The sequence below is a fragment of the Lithobates pipiens genome, unplaced genomic scaffold, assembly GCF_037356315.1.
Source record: "Lithobates pipiens isolate NorthernLeopardFrog02 unplaced genomic scaffold, aLitPip1_a1.2 Scaffold_16, whole genome shotgun sequence".
NCBI lineage: Eukaryota > Metazoa > Chordata > Amphibia > Anura > Ranidae > Lithobates > Lithobates pipiens.
Genome location: NW_027507748.1, coordinates 628,580,749 through 628,599,489, shown reverse-complemented (window position 1 = coordinate 628,599,489; position 18,741 = coordinate 628,580,749). Strand labels below are relative to the sequence as shown.

Here is an 18,741-nt window from a genome sequence, read left to right as displayed (position 1 = left end):
TTCCACCCTTTGACTTGTTTAGTATTTTTATTTAATTTTTTTTACTCAACACAACCTTATCTTTTAAATTTTACCAAAGAATTGGGTAATATATTGTGTTTGCACGTACAAAACAATGCAGTGAAAATATGGATTTGATCATCCATTGTGTTTACATGGTATAGCAACTGCCACTGTTTTATTCTTTAGGGTCTCTGCATGCAGAGGTTTTAAGTCATCTTCAAGCCTAAAATGAGCATTATAACGTACTACATATTTTAACCTACAACAACCTCAAAGACTCAGTAATGAAGCTTCATTTATTTATTTTTTGATCAACTTTATTGCTAATACAACAAAGGATGAGCAGCATCCCTTTTTTTAGAGAAATCTGGGGTCTCCTCTGGTCTCCAAAGCTTCTGATCAAACCGAGATCGGTATGATCAGATGCTGTACAAGCCCAAAACGGCTTGTCAGCAAACAAACCGAAGCCGGAAGTGACAAAATCCTCGGTGTTTCCAGTTTCCAGTTTCTGATTTCACAGTGAGGGAGGAACAACTTCAGTTCCTCTCTCTCTGCCCAGTGCAGATTGGTCCTGATCTCTCCGATGGAACAGGATAGGTGGGTGCATGAGGGTGGGGACCCCCTTCTCCCACCTGTGGAAGTGATCAAGCGCTGTATAGCCGCTCTAATCACTTCTTCAAAAGAGAGAATCACTGCCTAAAAATTTTGATATGGGATGATGTCTGCAGCTGCAGGCATCATTCAGGTACAACAATTTCAAACTGAGGACATCCTATGACATAGTATGGACGGGAAGTGATTAAGTACCACCAACAGAAAGCTCTATCTGTCTCTTCAAAATTAATTTGAGCACAGTATTGCACAACAGAGTAATTGGCAGTCAAACTATCACAGCACTGAAAAATTGCATGGACAGGAAGGAGGTGTAACATTTTTGTTCTCATGTGGTTCTCACGTGGTTAAAAAGAACCTGTCATTTACAGTATGCTATCATATAGGTAACTAGCAGTCATATGTGAGCCCCATAGCCTCATGGACCTTATAAGAGTTATACTCTCTGAACCCTCTCTAATGGTGACTGATTGTATAATATTCCTGGTGGATCTTTCTAGTGAATCATATGTGCTATATGTATTTTTAAAGCAGAGCTCCAGGCTCCCAATACTGTAGCTGCCAACTTTTAATATTAGGACACTTACCTGTCCAGGAATCCAGCAGTGTCTTCACCCGAGCTGATTTTTCAAATGCCTCTTGGGCACTGCTGCCACCATCTTGGTTAAGGGAAACCTTGCGGCTTGAGGAATGGCCCGGCAGTGGGGGAAGGACGAGGGGAGGGGGCGAACTTTGGGCTGAGTTCACCATGGAGAAGTCAACCGGAAGTGGGAGCGGGTACCTGTCAAAACCAGGTGTCTTCTCCCCCCTCTTCCCCAAAAGGTGCCAAATGTGGCAGCAGAGGGGGAGTGAGGAGGAGGCAAACAAGCAGATCTTCCCCTTTTGGGTGAAGCTCCGCTTTAAGATCATTTTTTATTTTTTATTATTGCACTGAAAACATTGTTTACGTTTTGTAACTTTATGTATGGTATGATTAAGGCCTCATGCACACAGGACATTTTTTTCCTCCCCTAAATATCTAGCATTTAGGTGCGTTTACAGGCATTTAGGTGCACTAAAGAGTTTCTTCTGCTAAGACATTCCTCTCCTGAATACGCAAGTGATTTCTTTACCTCGGCCTCATGTACACTGCTGCTGGTGAATGGACATTTAGGAGCAGTTGGGCGTTTTTTTCAGCTGCCCCTGAACTCTCCTCTATGTTATCTCATCAGTGCATGTACACAGGGTTGTGTACAGTAGTTTCTAGGCAGTTCAGTTTGGAAGCATTTTTTGGAACACAAAAAAATGGGTTCAGACAGATGTTCATGTTCGCTTACAGATGTTTTTCATTTTAACAAAAAAATTATTTTTTTTTTTTTCAAATGCTTCTAGACGCAAATACGGCTAAACACGATATGTAAAGGTGGCTAAATGGATGTTTTTAGATGCCGGTTTCTAGCTGTCAATTTAAATTGTTCAGGAGAGGTTAAACAATGTCCTGTGTACATGAAGCCTAAATGCTCCTGCATATAGATGCCTATGTGTGCATGGGTGCATTTAAGGCCCCATGTACACTACACTGCTGCTGCTTGTACGCACGTTTAGAGGCAGTTGGACAATTTTTTTCAGCTGCCCCTGAACTCATTCAATGTTATCTTATGTGACCAGTTTCGTTTACAGTAGTTTTTAGGCAGTTGCGTTTAACAGCCTTTCTTCAGCCTTTCTTTGAGTTCAGATGCCGAAGATTTCCACATTTGAGACGCCAAGTGCTTTTAAAGGTACCCAATTTTTTGGACATTAAAACATAAAAAAATTATGGAAAACGATGATAAAACAACAAAAAAAAAATGTAAAAACTGGTAATTACTTGCAATGATTCATAGATCATATATAGCCTTTGATCCAATCCAATACACCACTAGCAACGTTGTTTTACAAAGTATAATTGTAATTTGACCTATATGTTGTTAGATATGAAAAAGATGACCCCACCATTGAGCCTGACCACCGACGTGATCAAACATAGTTTCATGAAATTTGATAGTCACCAACAGACGTTCCTCTGGTGGCACGCTCTTCCTTATGTTCGTGTTCAAGCAAGTCAGACTGGGTCAAACTTTTTCTAGTGGAATGTCAAATGAGGCAGTGGACATGCGTGTAAAATAAAAAAAAAGTATCGGGGTAGGTACGCAGCTGTACATACATGTTGGTTAAATATCCTACTGACATGCGCTGAGCGATCAATGGATGGGTCCAGTAGCGACGAACTCTGGTCATCGCATTCAATTTTTGGCGTCTTTCTAGCCTCATCAAGAGCATTGTCAGGAGCATTTCCTCACATATGCTCATTATGGGATCCATTGTAAAAAAAAGCACAGAAATGGGGACAAATACAAGGACACTGCTGCTCTCTCTGCTGCTGCTACTCACTCTGGTCTTACAAAATGGCTGAAATAGATAAATAAAACCTTTTTTTAAGCTTGGGGAGGGTCTTATGATATTATCCTTACTAAACGCTTCTAGATGCAAATGCGGCTAAACGGGCCTTTCTAAACGCCGATTTCAGGCTTTCGAAAAAAAAAACGCTCAGAGGACTTTGCCTCAGCGTCCCGTGTACATGGAGCCCAAAGGTGTTTAACCACTTGCCGACCGGGCCATAGCCGAAAGACGGCTACAGCGCGGTCATGTTTTTCTGGGTGGATGCCCATGGACGTCCTCCCAGAATCTTGCTCTTGCACGCCCCCACACTCCCGCAAACATCCGTGACCGCCATCATGGATTGTGGTAAACGCCCACTGGTAGCGGGCGTTCACCATGTAATCGCTCCGTCAAATGAGGGAGCGATCACTTGTAAACAAACCGGCGTCACGTCATGACGCTGGTTCCTCCCTCCCCTCTCTGTACCGATCGGTACAGTGCGAGGGGAGAGGGGGAGAGATGGCAGCAGCGCTGTGGGCTGGATGTGTAGTGCCCACAGCGCTGCTCAGTGACAGTACTCTGCCCATACTGTGCAATACTCTGCAACACTGTGCAATACTCTGCCAATACTCTGCAACACTGTGCAATACTCTGCAACACTGTGCAATACTCTGCCAATACTCTGCAACACTGTGTAATACTCTGCCAATACTCTGCAATACTGTGCAATACTCTGCCAATACTCTGCAACACTGTGCAATACTCTGCCAATGCTCTGCAACACTGTGCAATACTCTGCAACACAGCAATACTCTGCCAATACTCGCTAATACTCGCCAATACTCTGCAATACATTTTAACAGAAAGAAAGAATTTTTATTTTTTACCAAATTTTCAGTATTTTTTGATTAATAGCACAAAAAATAAAACCCCCAGCGGTGATTAAATACCACCAAAAGAAAGCTCTATATGTGTGGAAAAAAAGGACAAACATTTCATATGGATACAGTGTTGCATGACTGAGTAGTTGTCATTCAAAGGGTGAGAGCACCGAAACCTGAAAATTGGTCTGGTTAGGAAGGGTGTTTGAGTGCCCAGTGGTCAAGTGGTTAAAGGCAAAAAAAAAACATCAAACACCTATAAAAGCGTTATTTTTGATGCCCGGTATGCATGCCCCCTAAATGAAAACTCTACAAATATTATAATAATTTCCCAATCAATCCCATGCACATCTGACCAGCCTTAGCTTACAAAACGTGGTATTTACCGTAATGTTTTATTTGGTGGAACGAGTCAGTTTCGGGATATTCTGCCACCTGCCAGTTACAGCCAGTTAGAATATCTCAATAATACCTAAGAGTCTTTTGCAGCAAGTGTTGCATTTTGCCATGTCTGTGCAAACACATAATCCTATAGCATTTAAAGCGATTTATTTTGTCTTCAATGAACCTGCCCTCGATCAGTCAGTAGAACATGACGTATTCGCAACAGTCTGCTGCACAGATTTGTTTCCAAACATAAAATAGAACATAGCAAGCATTCTTTTCTATGTACATCATTATCACTCGCCCTACAACTTGTCACCAAATGCTCACTTTTCTGTGCCAGATTAAAGATAAGATGTCTGAATGTAAACCGGTCATCTCAACTAGAAGTAAACAGAACATTTTGGAGCCTAATTATAGAGGTAGTGTATACTTTTCCTTCTGCGTTTCTCTGAACGAAGCTCACTTCCAGCTTTTGTCTGCTAAATATAATGAATTACGCTTGGCTGAAGCTGACCATACACCTAGCAATGTGAATATCAGTCTTCTTTAGATCTTACAAAGCTGTGTAGTACATGCCGGTTCACACTGCCGCGACTTGTAATGCGACTTGAGGGTTCAAAGTCACATGACAAGTTGCACCTCAGTAATGGTAATGGAACTGTTCTAACTGGTGCAACTTAAACCGCATTGACTTGAAAGGTTCCTACACTACGTTTGGGCGACTTGGGCGAGTCATAGGCCACAATCAAGGCACGCGGGATGTCAGCTGTCGAAGGCCACATAGATGTGAATCGGGGCAAAACATTCAATTTTTATCTGGCTATAATACTACATAATTGTTGGTAGAGTTAAGGACGATTGTTCAATCAGTTTGAAAGATATATGGCTATCTTTGGGGTTCACAGTTTTTATACTTAATTTTTTTTTTTAGAAACAAATAAGTAATCCATAAAGATATTTATAGAACCAACTTGGTGTCAGGTGACCAGGGGGGTCCCAAGGGATTCCCTTAAAGTGATTTTAAACCTTTGGGGTTTTTTAAATGAAAAGAGAAGTATTTTTTTTTTTTTTTGATTCATTCTTACCTCTGTGGATGGAGCATCAGACCAATGCTGCAGCTGTCCCCCGCTGTCTCTGCGCTGAGAACTGACCCACCGAATACTGCCGATGGCTCGGTTCTCACAGATCCTCAAGAGGAGAGCTGTTGACTGTCAGTCAGCGTCTCTCCTCTCTGCTCTCCCATGCTCATTGGAGCGCTGAGCTGTGGAGGGGGCGGGGAGCTGCTCGCTGAGACTGCCATCAATCAAGGCAGCTGTCGGATCCAAACTAGGAAGTCGGGATGACGCACTGCCGCAACTGATAGCAGTAACATCAGCGGAGAGCGAACTTCAGACCACTCGCTGCTGAAAATGGTTCACAGGAGTGCAAAACGAATTGCACTCCTGTGACCAATAGGAGAAGCCCAACCAAACAAGCTCAGGCTGGACTTCTCCTTTAAAATATCAAACAGGTTAAACTTACCTGCTTTGTGTAATGCTTTTGCACACAGCAGCCCTGATCCTCTTCTTCTGGGGTCCCCCGCCAGCACTCCAGGCCACTCCTCTTCTGGAGATGCCCCCATGGAAATCCGATTTTCATGGGGCCACCTGTTCATTGCTCGCTCCCGAAGCCCTGCTGCTGCATCCATTGACACAGATAGCAGGACTCAGCCCCACCCCCCCGCTCCGGTGTCACAGCACTTGATTGACAGCCCTGCTGCTATCAATCTGCCCAATCTGTGGGAGCTGCGGTGCTCCTGCACATCACCGAATCAGGCTCGGGTAAGAAAAATGGAGGGGGGGGGGGGGTCTGGGGAAGAGCTGCAGCATGGAAGGTTATTATTATTATTATTATACAGGATTTATATACCGCCAACAGTTTGCACAAATTTTTACAACATGAGAGCAGACAGTACACTTACAATACAAATCAATACAGGAGGGACTAGAGGGCCCTGCTCATTAGAGCTTACAATCTCACCTTAATGCACAGAATGAAAAACATTTAGGCTTTAGAGACACTTTAATTTGCAAGGATTTCCTCTCACTTCCTGTTTGGCTATGGGGCAGGAAGTGAAAGGAAATCTCCCCAATGGGACACAGATGGCAAAAAAAAAAAATCTGACGGGTTTTAAACCCTCCCTTACTCTATCCAAAGTGAGAAAAAAAAAAAAGTTTACCTATAGTTTGACTTTATTGATTAGGCTCACTGGCATTTAACCAGTTATACATGAAAACTGACATTCCTTGCATGAAAGGAAAACCTGTCTTCTGTTGACCCGCTGCTGATCAACAATTCCTTCTGGACTAAATATGACAAGTCAGATTTGCTTTAAAATGGTGTTAAACCCAAAAGCAAACATTTATTATATATAGCAGTTTACTACTTCTTATATGCGGTGGCTGCACCTGTTTTCTTTTTAGGCTTAACACATTGAGCACAGTAAAATAAAAATTTCCCAGTAAACTATTTGTTAAAAATCTTACCCCAATACTGACTTTCAGTGCTGCTGGCTCCTACTCATTCAGTGTTGCTTCCCTGAACTTCCAGTCTGGAAGGAATTAACAGTGGACAGTGCAGCCTCCAATCAGCCTGTTAGCTGCATATCCAAGATGATAGGCAAGGATTAAAATCTAAAAAAGATTCAGGCTCATTAAAGTGATATTAAACTGTCCATTTCTTTTGAGCACGTTCAGCAGCTGATTTATACAATTTGAAAAAAACTGACAGTTTAGTATCACTTTAATGAAATGTACCAGTGTCATCTTCTGCAGTGGTTTGATTTCCATTCTGTGTACTAGCACAAACGCAGTGTATGCTACATTCACGGCATGCCTCTGGTGATAAATGTCACAGTTGCCATTGAGCAGAGGCAGCTCTTTAATTAGGAAAAATAGGCAGTTGCCTAAGGCCTCATGCTCTTAGGGGCCTCGCGGCAGCCCCGAATTTCCTAACACATTACTCCAGTTTTCAGGGACAGTAGACCATAACGCTGCTGTGCTCAGGCAGTGTTAAGAGTTGTGTCTCACTCAGGAGTGGGGCCGCCGGAGTGAATAGCTGGTTGTTAAAGATGAAGTAAACCCTCTGGAAAAACAAAAAAAATAAACACCCTGCAAGACAGAGGCATAATAGCATACTAGCTCATTATAAATTACTTACTTGAGATCGAAGCCCCCGCAGTGGTCCTCATTCCCCTCCTCCGTTGCCGCCATATCTCCCGGATTGACTTCCAGGTATCGTGGCTCCGGTGCTGTGACTGGCATGAGCACGAGAACCGCCACTAACGGCACGATCGCCGCTAGCAACGGCACACTCAGGCAGTAGACATCTGTGCCTGTCTTTTTCAAATATCTCCTAAACCGTGTAGGTTTAGGAGATATTTCTTGCACCTACAGGTAAGCCTTAATCTAGGCTAACCTGTAGGTAAAAGTGGACTGTAAGGGTTTACAGCCACTTAAAGGAGCAGGCCAGGAAGCCGACCACCACATCCTTAACAACGAATGAGTCATCAGCTGTCAGCTGAATGAGAAAAAAAACCTCACAGAAGCCCACAACCACCGGCCAAGGTTGTGGGGAAGAGGCCCTTGTCCCCATCAACCCCCCTTCTTGAGGGCATGTGGCCTGGTATGGCTCATCCCCCTGTCCCCTGTTCCTGGCCTGCCAGGCTGCATGCTCGAAAAAGAGTCTAGTATGGATTTGGGGGGGGCATGACTTTTTTTTAAATATTGGACATTTTTTTTCACTTTTTTTTATTGCTGGCAATGTTTTTTTTTTACATTCAGCTGTCAGCGGGGAACCTCCCTGACAGCTGATGATTCATCTGTTGTTAAGGGAAGGCCTGCTGCGCAGCTGACGGACGAATCCCTTGATTTGTTTTTCCCATTATGGGCATGAGTGGGGCCTCATGTCTAAGTTTTGCCTAAGGCATCACAAAGCCTAGAGCCGCCTCTTCCATTGAGCCTTTGTTAACTCTTTTCTGATCTTTCAAGACCTCAGATAGCTGGTCTCATGGCTTATCATATGTGCAGCACCATAGCAAATGCAGGTCTACATACAGTAGAGACCAATGCTCTCCTAGTGGACAGGGGAGTTTAGTTCCATTGCTATAGCCAGACATTTAGCATTTTCAGAATGAGATCAGCAATGGCAGTCCTTTCATGACATGTTTTCTTGAAAGTATTTCAGGAATCTTTCGGGGAGAAAATGTAATATGGGTGGCTCTAGGTATTCTACACATGAAGGAACCCATTCATTTGAAATTGTTGTTTTCTGCTGGAATAAAAGCCCAGAAATTCTGGTACATGTGTAGTGAACTATACATATAAATCTTACATAGAAAACATCTTCCCATAATGTAGAATTGTGCTAGACAAAACAGGGTTGGTTTTGATTCATCCTTCAGGAATGTACACTCTTCAAAGATCCAACCCTGTGCCCCAACTCATAAAACAACTATTTTATTAATCTCCTCCATATCTGTAGGAACGGTCCAAGGCTCTTTCCAATCTATATGAAGTATATTTTATTATTAGAGCGTGGATGGCCTATAAGCACAAAGCCAAATGTGCAGAAAATATTAAAAGTAAAAATAATTCAATCCAGAGATCATGTTTAAGTCAAACAAGTTTTGCAACATTTTGTACATTGTTATTTTTCCTCCAATCACGTTCTTTATGACATAAGTGTAGAAATATTTGTCTGATATTGTAAACTGCCCAGATTTAAGCAATAATCTGTTGTAATATTCTGTATGGATAGTAAAACACATTTTTTTACAATAGATTTTTATTGATAAAGTTATAGATACAAGGGATTGGACCCAGCGAATACAGTACAACAGCCATTCTCAACCAGGGTTCTGTGGAACCCGAGGGTTCCTCCAGAGATGGCTAGGGGTTCCTTGAGCTGTGGCTGGTTTACCTCCTGTTTGATGGTGCCTACATACTTTTGAGCCAATGCCACTTGGAGGAGCCAGTGGTATGACACCAATGATCTTTATAGCTCTCTGTAAGAGGGCCATTCTTACCACCACTGTAAAAAAAGGCCATTCTTCACACTGACCACCAAAGTAAAGGACATTGTTCCCACTGACCCCCAATTAATGGTTTTTTTCAGGGGTTCCCAGAGACCTGAAAATTATTTTAAGGGTTCCTCTGAGTTAGAAAGGTTGAGAAAGGCTGCAGTACAACAAACTCATGGTTCTCATGGGCTGTTGGTGTCATAGCATAGGTAGGAACATGGAATTCGCATCACGATAGAACATTTAAGATATTTGTCTGTATACATAGGCAGGATAATGAGTTCGAACAAACCTTGAAGACATCCATGGTGAGGAATCTTACTAGTGCAGTTGTAAGAGGTAATAAATGCAGGGGTAGTGTTGCTTGTTATGTTTGACCCTGTGTTGTTACAAGTAACATCCAGTGTGTTTTGAAGTTTAAATATTTTTAATTGGTGACTGAAGGTTGTGCACAAAGTTAGGCCCTTTTCACATGGGTGGACAACGGGTCCACCTAAACCCTGACAGGTGGAACCGAAACAGAGCATCCATTGTTCTGGAGCGGTGGTTGGAAATGGACATGAGTCGGTTTACACCCGCCGACATCTGATCATATCCGCTAAAGACAAATTAATGATAATAATAAAAGCAGTAAAATAGATCCCATGCAGCCAGCAACAATAGATCCCCCCAGCAACAATGGACCACTCACAACAAAATACCCCCCCAGCAACAAAAGATCCCCGGCAGCAATAATAGTTCTCCTTGCAGCCAGAAACAATAGATCCCCCAGCAACAATGGATCACCTGCAACAAAATACCCCCTCCCCCATATATCCCTTCCAGCAACAACTGACCCCCATATATCCCTCCCAGCAACAACTGACCCTCAGCAGCATAAAACCCACCTCCAGCAACAGTATATCCCCCGCCAGCAACAATAGAGCTCCTTAGCAATAATAGACACCCCCTGACCTGTAAAAATATATCCCCTCCAGTAACGATAAGAAATCTTTCACACTGAGTCAGTTTTCAGGCGTTTTAGAGCTAGAAATAGCACCTGTAATGTCCCTGAAAACTTCCTTCCCATGCCGCCCGAATGCTTTCACACCCGGATGGTGCGCTTGCGGGACGTTAGAAAAAGCCCTGCAAGCAGCTTTGGGGTGGTTTGGGAGTGCTGTATGCATGCCTATTCACCCCTGCCTATTGCTGTGAATGGGCAGCGATTCCGAAGCGCCTGAAAAGCGCTTCTGAAGCACCACATACCACTACATACATTCAATGCTGGAAGTGCCAGAACTGCGTTCCCCCGTGTTCCCGCTGAACAAAAGCCCTGCAGATAGAAAAAAATCTGTGGTGTCAGTGGGAACGTATCTGAACGCCAAGCATTGCTCATTGCTCAAGGAAGCCCAAGGATTCCATGGAACTGTTGTTGAGAAATCAACATTTGTTTTTTAATGGATTCTATCAATGAAATACTTTTTATTTGTTTTGTCTTGATGCTGGTTTTGATCTGTGGTGTATGCATATGAGGTCTAGAACGCTTCATGCCACTTTATATATATTTATATATTGTGTGTAGCGTCATCACACCTCTATCACCTGTATCTCTTTATGCTGACAATTCTCCTTTTTTTTTCCTTTTTCCTTTAGTATATATTTGGATTGTATTGCTATTGTTATGATACTTTGACCAAACAAACAGTTTGCAAAAGAAAATTGACAGTTTTCCATCAAGGTCGTATTTCATGGAATACATGTTTTGTGTTCATCCCTATTGTGCCTATTTAGCAATACTGGATACTCAGAAAATAGCACTGAGCAGAAAGACTTGGCATTAAAAAGGTCAGCAGTGATATGACATAGTGTACGTACTATGGCTCTGTCCTTAATTGACAATCTTGGCTTGGCTCCCATTGACAAGAATGGTGTTCTAGTTCACGCTGATGTCACCGGCTAGTAATTTCATTTGACTCAAAAGGGATCAGTGTTCTTCTCCAAGCCCTCTATAAAGAAAAACATTTGTACAATATAAACAGCAATGCTCACTGATCTGCTGTCAAATCTTCTCTTTTTCGCAAGGCTAAACAAATAAAGCTTATAGAGCTGCCATTAATGCCTGCTATGACATGGCTCATGTGGCTGGCTGCGGGTGGAGACGGGTGATGAGCAAACAGTTGTTGATATTCTGTAAATGCCTCTTGGATTTGGAAGGCAATCACAGACTTCTGCAAAGTATCTATAACCAACACTAAATTTATTTTTTTAGGATTTACAGTCACCTGTTTGAAATTGTTAGGAGGTTAGTTGAGCTGAATATCCAAAATCAAATTAATGGAGAGAAGCACAACAGTTTGTGTTCAGATGACTTTCCATGCAGTAATACCATAGGTCAGTCATCACTAAATGGTGGACCGTGGTTCGGATCAGGACCAAGTCACTGTCCCATCTGGTCCTGCCTAATGGAGAGAAGCACAACAGTTTGTGTTCAGCTGACTTTCTATGCAGTAATACCATAGGTCATGCATCACTAAATGGTGGAACGTGGTTCAGATCAGGACCAAGTCACTGTCCCATCTGGTCCTGCCTAATGGAGAGAAGCACAACAGTTTGTGTTCAGCTGACTTTCTATGCAGTAATACCATAGGTCAGGCATCACTAAATGGTGGACCGTAGTTAGGATCAGGACCAAGTCACTGTCCCATCAGGTCCCACCTAATGGAGAGAAGCACAACAGTTTGTGTTCAGCTGACTTTCTATGCAGTAATACCATAGGTCAGGCATCACTAATGGTAGAACGTGGTTCAGATCAGGACCAAGTCACTGTCCCATCCAGTCACGTCTAATGGAGAGAAGCACAACAGTTTGTGTTCAGCTGACTTTCTATGCAGTAATACCATAGGTCAGGCATCACTAATGGTGGACCGTAGGTAGGATCAGGGCCAAGTCACTGTCCCATCCGGTCCCACCCAATGGAGAGAAGCACAACATTTTGTGTTCAGCTGACTTTATATGCGGTAATACCATAGGTCATGCATCACTAATGGTGGACCGTGGTTCGGATCAGGACCAAGTCACTGTTCCATCCGGTCCCGCCGTCGTGGAGCTAGTTCTGTCCCTTAGCCTCCACTGCTGTCATTATTACTACTGTGCCTCTTGCTGTCGATCTGTCCTGCCTTCCACTCTCTGCCCTGTGTACCTGTCAGGTAGCGGAGTAAAGGGGGAAGAGGACCTTGCTCTGAAGGATGGGAAGCGGGGGATGCTTGTGGACTTACAAAGAGCTTTACTTTGAGGTGGGGTGATGTAAAGGGGGAAGCATGCTACTGTGTGGAGGGGGAAAGAAAGGACTATGGGGGGGGGGGGGGTTGGTGATATGAAGGTGCATAGCATGCTAGTGTTTTGTGTGTGTGTGTGGGGAGGGGGTGGTAATGTGGAGGGGCAGAAAGGAATGGGGGGGGGTTGATTTAAAGGGGCAGAGATCTCTACTGTGAGGGGGGTGGGGGGTGATGTGAAGTGGGATACAGAACACTACAGAGGTCACTGATATAAGCACAGGATTGTAATATAAGAGGAAGGGGGCTGTGATGTGAAGGACCTGAATTATTGGACAAGCATGTGATTTGGACCTCTGCTGGAAGAAAATTGTACTGATCAGACGTCTGAATTTTAATTCAATACCCCTGTCATAAGTGAACATTGCAGTAGGCTCTCCTCAACTTAATATGGCAGATAATGGTCCACCCAGGGACATGATGTGATTTTATGAATGGATGATGAATATGATGACTGTTGACATCATAAAAAGGGGAATTTAAAATAAAGTAAACATTTTAATTGTTCAAAACATGAAGAGGCCCCTTTCTCCCCCAGCCTCTTCAGCATATAGAAGAGGTCCAGGGGTATAATCCCTAAGTCAGTAAGGGTCTCTTGACATCTATGGCCCCATGTATACTGCTGCTGCTAAACGGACATTCAGAGGCAGTTGGACACTTTTTTCAACTGCCCCCGAACCCATTCAATGTCATCTTATGTGTACATGTACACAGGTTAGTTTACTGTTGTTTTTAGACAGTTGCGTTTATAGGCTTTTTTTTAAGGCAAAAAAATGAGTTCAGATCCTGAAGTTTCAGATGCCAAACGCGGTAACCCACATATAGCCACGTTTCGTTTATATGTGTCTTTCGTTTTTTGGACATTTACATTTTTTTTTTTAGAAGCGATTCTAAACGCAAATGTGGCAAAACGCTGCTAAATGCGGCATGTAAACATGGCAAAACAGATGCTTTAAACATGGGTTACTATCTGTCAAGTTAAATCGTTCAGGAGAGGTTGTAAAAACGTCCCGTGTACATGAAGCCTCTGAATTACAGTAATGCACACATTACCACAGTGCATGTTACATGGGTTCATTATGAATAGCACCCTCAAGCACTAAGGCAACACACATGTAGTGTAACCCACTACAACATATGGTAACACATCATAGTGTGACATGTCTGATAATTGGGATGTATTTGTGCATTTGAACTACATTTGTGCTAAATTCCACTGTTTAAATTGGCAGGTTTTTTAACCTACGTAACAGATAAGTGGGGCTAAAAAACAAATCATAGGAGCAACTGAAGTTCCTCTTTAAGCTGGCCATACACTGCAGGCTGAGATAAACGAAACTAAGAGATTACTCCATCCACATTATACTGCATGGATGGATAAATTTGCAGTACTGGCTATTAAATACTGACGGCAAGTGGCGGTCAGAATACCCAAAGTGTGGCTGCATCTGTTGGCCAACTTTCTTCCATCCAGCTCCTTCAGATGTCGGGGGGCAGGGTGCAGACAGGGCCACCCACAAAGCGAATTTCAAGAGATTTATCAGACGTGAGATGAAATCTTTACATGGTGAGGGGAATTTACCTCCAAGACAGTTGTCACCTGAACGGGTTTCCACATTGTAAGATTTCACCTACTGTGTTCTGCTGGCAAACTCGAAAATATCATTATCACATTATCATGGTCAGAGACTATAGACGTAGTACAGTCCCTAGGATAAGTAATGTCCCATGATGCTGTCCTCTCCTGATCTCCTTTGATTGGCCCTCGGTTATGGCCAATAGGGAAGGAACGGAGCCCTGATAGCGAAGCAACTGTGCTGAATTTAAGATCCGATCCCTGATTCCGGAGGGGGCACTTGACCCCCCTTGCCCCTACCTGCGGACGCTATAAATCCTGAATAATAATTCTGTTAGTGGTGTATTTGTCCCCCCAAGAATAAACAGACTATATCTAGACTGCAGCTATTGACGGCAAGCTCTGGTGGAATGATGGTTTTCCAGCGTGACTGTACACACAGACCAAAATTACGCTGGTTCCTGCTGAACCGGCTGATTTACAGTCCATGTTTACCCTGCTTTACTCTTCCCTACTATATGTAAAAAAAAAAAAAAAAAAGTTTAATTTTGGTAATACATACACTTAAAATTGAAATAAGACTATTTTTTGTAATTTAAATGCCTCTCAATAAATACTGCACTTTAACTATTATACAATAATATAAGAAAGAAATGATAAAACATTTTTTTTAATCTAAAATAAAGCAAACTTTGGGATCTCATAATACTAGTTGGTCAGTTCTGAAACCCATAAATATTTTTATGGGCAAACCTTCAAGGTTCGTCCCTGCAAATCAGTCACAGCTGACAAATACAATGATGGAAAGCTACTCTTACTGTAAAATCCATTACGCAAACCATAAATAAATGACAGTTGTGGATATGAAAATATCGTAAAGGGTCCCTGTCATGAGTGAAGTACAACTCAAATTGGCCTTGCTGTCTCAGGTCTCAGTTCTTTACATGTCACTAACCCAGAACTGGTAAGCTTCAAGTGAAGTCTGCATGCTTTTGGGTCAATTAGTCAAAAGCTATTTATAACATAAGCGCACCAGCAACTGACGCAGTATTTTATACATTGGTCCCTGCCCTTAGGGATCTTACAGTTCTCAATCCCACATGCATACATACTGTATACTCAGGCCAGTTTTAGACAGGGGTCAAGTAACCTCATATCTTTGGATTGTGGGAGAAAATCCACACAAACACAGGGAGAACATACAGACTTCATGCAGGTAGCATCCTAGCCAGGAATCAAACCGAGGACCCCAGTGTTGCATGGCAGAAGTGCTAACCAGTAAGCAACTGAAGTAACAGGATGACCATGCTACCCCAGAAGTTAGCATATTCATAAGTAAATCAGCAGTTGCTACTTCTTTTTTTTTTTTTTTTTCATGGCAGGTGCACTTTTTTCACATAATACATTTTGTAACTGTCAAAAGTCATAAAGTGTCTCATAAAACATGAGCAGATGAAGAGATATTATGCTGTTAAGCATACCTGGCAGAGGAGTGAGGTTCTAAAATTGTGGGTTGCACAGTGGTGTAGTGTAGTGGGTACCACTCTCACTTAGCAGCAAGAAGGGTCACTGGTTCAAATCCCAACCATGACACTACCTGCCTGGAGTTTGCATGTTCTCCCTGCATGGGTTTTTTCCAGGTACTCCAGTTTCCTCCCACAATCCAAAGACGTGCAGGTAGGTTAATTGGCTTCTATCCAAAATTGGCCCTAGTATATGAATGGGGACCTTGGATTGTGGGCTCCTTGAGGGTAGGGACTGATGTGAGTGTGCAATGTACAGGGACAATTGTATACACTCATGCAGGTTGAACTGGTGTCTTTATTCAACCTTACAAACTATGAAACTGTTATATCAGAGACAATTACCATAGGACCCTCATACATTAGACTAGACTTTCTGCATGCTTTTTCCAGGACCATGGACTCAGAAAGCCAGAGATCTAGCATTTTCAGAAAGTAGTGAGCAACAAAAGGCTGTATATTTTTCACAGTACATGTTTCCTTTAAAGAGACCCTGCCAGTTGCCCCCAAAAATCTAAATGGCAGGGCCCTGCAATAAAAGAAGTGTTATGCCCACCTCTCTGTAAGCCTGTGTCTCCTACCTCTCCACCATTCCAGAGCTGCAGCCTCCATCAAACTATTCAGCATTGAGAATGTCCATCATAACTGTGTCCCTGCCGTAGGCTCTGCTCCCCCCATTCCCTACATCCCCAGGATTTAAATGCTGAAGTGTGAAATGGAGGCTGCATCACTGGAATGGTGGAAAGGTAGGCGACAAAGGCCTACAGAGATGTGGACATAACACTTCTTCTATTGCAGGGACCTCGGTTCACACAGGGGCAACCCGACTTATATCGCGATTTGGAGGCGACTTCAGCGCGGCTTTAAGTAACTTACAACGCAACTTAAAGTTGCCTCCAGGACAGGCGACTTTGACTATGGCCAGTCTTAGAATAATCAGCTTTTTGGGAGGGGGGGGGGGTGGGTTTTGCCTGAGTATACTAATTTCTTTTCCTGTAAAGTCGCTTCAATATAGATTAAGATCTGACTTGGAGGCGACTTCCATTGAATTCTATGGGTACAAGTCACCTAGAAGTCGCCTTGAAGTAGTACAGGAACCTTTTCTGAAGTCGGAGCGACTTCAGTAGTGTACATTAAGACGTCTCTCATTAACTAGAACGTAATTCTGATGTCAAGTGACTTGGGGCGACTTGAGGTCTGACAAGTTGGATCCCAAGTCGCGGTAGTGTGAACCGAGCCTTATGGCCCGTACACATTAACTAGAACGTAATTCTGATGTCAAGTGACTTGGGGCGACTTGAGGTCTGACAAGTTGGATCCCAAGTCGCGGTAGTGTGAACCGAGCCTTATGGCCCGTACACATTAACTAGAACGTAATTCTGATGTCAAGTGACTTGGGGCGACTTGAGGTCTGACAAGTTGGATCCCAAGTCGCGGTAGTGTGAACCGAGCCTTATGGCCCGTACACACGATCCGAATATCGTACGAAAGCGGTTGTCCAAAGAAGGATCGTACGATTTTCAGATCGTGTGTACACTACTTTCGACAGCCGATCATGACCGTTCATCCAATATTATTAGATCGGACATTAATGGAAATTTTCCTCATACGATTCGAGATCGTACGATTTTCATTTAGTCAGTATAGTTGTCGTCCGAAAATACAAAACAAATACATTGACACATGACATCACGTCCGATTTTTTTTTCTATCGTACAAGAATTTTCATGACTTTATTTAGCTATTCAATTTCTACTTGCGATTATTAACCGAAAATGGTTATACAATTGGCCGTACGATATTCGGATTGCGTGTACGGGGCATTAGAGTGAAAGTAGAAGATACTGTGTTGCTTTAAACTTTCTTATTTGTTGCATGTGGATACTTTAACCCCCTTTGCGGTATTCCCGAGTCTGGTTCAGGGTGAAAATTCAGTACCATTAGCGGTAACCCCCGAGCCAGACTCGGAATCGCATCGCTGAATCCAGGATGAGTATACTTACCTTATCCCCTGGATCCAGCAATGTCTCCCCACTGTGCGAGCGGCTCGTCCTCCTCTCGATCTATCACGGAGCCGAGCTCCGTTCCCTGCGAGCGTTATGGGGAAGGAGATCGGCGCCAAGTTCAAAAAGTAAAACACACACATTACATACAGTATAATGTAATCTTACAGAATACATTACTGTATGTAATTATTTCACATTCCTTTTGTCCCTAGTGGTCTGCCCAGTGTCCTGCATGCAGTTTTATAATATAAAAACTGTCCTTTCTGCCTGGAAACTGGAGATTGTCCATAGCAACCAAAACTGTCCCTTTACATCAAAAGTGGTTTTAGACCAGCTAGAAAACAGCGATAATAAATTAGAATCACTCGCAGAATTGAGCGATAGCTTTTTGTGGGGAAATTCGTCATCAAATACTGAAAAGTAATGACAGTGACAATTCTGCAACTGAGAAAATTTCAGTGTTTTTGATTTGATTACATTATAGAATAATTTTTATTATTATTATATTATTATTTGGTATAATTCTTTATAGTTATTTATTATATTTTAATTTATGATTTTGTTTTTCAAATTTTATCATACCCGGGATGTCTACTCTGGTTTGGACAGATTTAAATGAGTTATTCCTACAGCCGCGTACACACGGGCGGACTGTATGGCCTACTTAGTCCGTCGAAACACATTTCAGCGGACAGTCCGCTCGTGTGTGGGCTTCAGCGGACTTTTTCAGCGTGCAGTCTGGCGTACTAAGTATTTCGGAATTTCCGTAATACTGTCCGTCATACTTTGGTTTCAGCGGACAATCCGCTCGTGAGTAGGCTAGTTCGACGGACTAAGAATGGCGCATGCTCAGAAAGGATTTACACGGCGGCAGGTTGCATTGCTGTGTATTGGACTTCCTATTTCTAGTCCCGTCGTACATGCTGTACACGTCATCGCGCAAGCTTTCGACGGACTGTTTGTGCATCCGTGTGTGGTCAAGTCCG

General features: G+C 42.9%; 1 protein-coding gene across 2 annotated transcripts in view; it reads left to right on the top strand.

Annotated features, from left to right (window-relative positions):
* Positions 1–18,741, top strand: part of SMAD9 (SMAD family member 9) — a 58,408-nt gene that overhangs the window by 20,294 nt on the left and 19,373 nt on the right. The window lies entirely within an intron of this gene.